General features: G+C 39.2%; 1 pseudogene; it reads right to left on the bottom strand.

The window, feature by feature from the left end:
- Positions 1–168: 168 nt before the first annotated feature.
- LOC118833228 overlaps positions 169–2,500 on the bottom strand; it is an 8,728-nt pseudogene continuing 6,396 nt past the window's right edge.

Here is a 2,500-nt window from a genome sequence, read left to right as displayed (position 1 = left end):
AACTGACTAAAGTGGAAAGAAAGCACCAAAAATAACGCACCCTATTAAAAAGTCTGTGTTGACATAGTAAAGGCCCATGAAAAGAAGCAAATTATTCTTCAGGCTCCAGAGGAATCACAGAAAAGAATCTAGTCCCACTTAAGAGAGGAGTTTTTTTTCTATGGTTTTCTAGGAAATCTGGCAGCCACTATCCTTCTGTGGTTTGATGTCTGGTTCTTTGACTGGTTTCAATTCTTCCTCTGATTTGGGTTTGGCATTAACATCCTTTGGCCTTTTGTGAGATCAAATGCAGCTAGTATTTTTGGTGTCCAGTGTGAATTTACAGGAAGAAATTCAAAGGGTACAGGCTCTACAAGACCATAGTTTGCTTTGAGTTCAAGTTGTGGAGCTTCTGTTGGAACCTTTTGGAAATAGATGAATTCATTTTCTCTCTGACATTTTTCTAAAGTATTTTTCATTAGACTTCCAAGTTTCCTAAAGAACAGATGTCCTGAAGGTTTGGTGGTTGTTCCACATCCTTTGGTTTCTCCATACTCTTTGTACAAATGCTTCAGTCTCAGCATAAAATTTTCCTGATTCCCGGGGAGACCTGATTGTTTCATCACATTTATCACTTGCCAGAGAAGTCTGACCATGGTAGCAGTAAGCATAAACTGTGTAAAAATACATTTTCAAGTGAAGGTATTTTCTCCATTTAAGAATGTATGTAGGCTCCAAACTAGTTAAAGAATTGTCAGTGATTTGATAGAAATTGGCTTTTTCTTATGCCAGTGCAGCAATTAGACCAGGATTATGCTTGGGCCCAGTTGCTGGAGCAATTGTAGCTTCTTGAGGTTCAGCTTGACATTAAATAATGTATGAATCTATGAGTTAAACTTCCCAATACTTGCCTTTTTCTGCAGCCGTGATAAGTCCAGGAATACAGTTTTCCTTCAAATGTTTGAAAATGCCAGATGCAATTTTCAGGCTTCTATGAATGTCTTTTGCTTCATCTTCTGTTATGTTTTCTTTTTTCATATTTTATTATTTAATATTTTAGTTTCCAACATTGATTTCCACAGGATTGTGAGTTGCAAATTTTCTCCCCATTTCTACCCTCCCCCCAGTCCAAGATGGCATATATTCTGATTGCCCCATTCCCCAGTCAGTTCTCCCTTCTGTCACCCCACTCCCCCCACCATTCCCTTTCCCCTTGCTTTCCTGTAGGTCAGGATACGTTTCTATGCCCCATTACCTATATATCTTATTTCCCAGCTGCATGCAAAAACAACTTTTTTTTGAGCATCTCCTTTTAAAACTTTGAGTTCCAAATTCTCTCCCTTCTTCCCTTCCCACCCACCCTTCCTAAGAAGGCAAGCAATTCAGCATAGGCCACACATGTATCAATATACAAAACACTTACACAATAATCATGTTGTGAAGACTAAATATATTTCCCTCCATCTTATTCTGTCCCCCGTTATTCAGTTTTCTCCCTTGACCCTGTCCCTTTTCAAAAGTGTTTGCTTTTGATTACCTCCTCCCCCTATCTGCCCTCCCTTCTATCATCCATTTCTCCCTACTTTCCTGTGGGGTAAGATACCCAATTGAGTGTGTATACTATTCCCTCCTCAAGTCAAATCCTTTGAGAGCAAGATTCACTCATTCCCCCTCATCTGCCCCTTCTTCCCTTCTAACAGAACTGCTTTCTCTTGCCACTTTTATGTGAGATAATTTACCCTATTCTATCTCTCCCTTTCTCCTTCTCTCAATATATTCCTCTCTCACTGCTTAATTTAATTTTATTTTTTTAGATATCATCCCTTCATATTCAACTCACCCTGAGCCCTCTGTCTATATCTGTCTGTCTCTATCTGTCTCTATCTGTCTCTATCTGTCTCTATCTGTCTCTATCTGTCTGTCTCTATCTGTCTGTCTCTATCTGTCTGTCTCTATCTGTCTGTCTCTATCTGTCTGTCTCTATCTGTCTGTCTCTATCTGTCTATCTATCTGTCTCTATCTATCTATCTGTCTGTCTCTATCTATCTATCTATCTGTCTGTCTGTCTCTATCTATCTATCTGTCTGTCTGTCTGTCTCTATCTATCTATCTGTCTGTCTGTCTGTCTCTATCTATCTATCTGTCTGTCTGTCTGTCTCTATCTATCTATCTATCTGTCTGTCTGTCTCTATCTATCTATCTGTCTGTCTGTCTCTATCTATCTGTCTGTCTGTCTCTATCTATCTATCTATCTATCTGTCTGTCTGTCTCTATCTATCTATCTATCTGTCTGTCTGTCTCTATCTATCTGTCTCTATCTGTCTGTCTCTATCTATCTATATATCTGTCTGTCTCTATCTATCTATCTATCTGTCTGTCTCTATCTATCTGTCTCTATCTGTCTGTCTCTATCTGTCTGTCTCTATCTGTCTGTCTCTATCTGTCTGTCTGTCTGTCTGTCTCTATCTGTCTGTCTGTCTGTCTGTCTGTCTCTATCTATCTATCTGTCTGTCTGTCTGTC

The sequence above is a fragment of the Trichosurus vulpecula genome (genome assembly GCF_011100635.1).
Source record: "Trichosurus vulpecula isolate mTriVul1 chromosome X unlocalized genomic scaffold, mTriVul1.pri SUPER_X_unloc_4, whole genome shotgun sequence".
Taxonomy (NCBI): domain Eukaryota; kingdom Metazoa; phylum Chordata; class Mammalia; order Diprotodontia; family Phalangeridae; genus Trichosurus; species Trichosurus vulpecula.
Note: the sequence above shows the minus strand (reverse complement) of the source record. Positions and strands in the feature narration are given on the sequence as shown.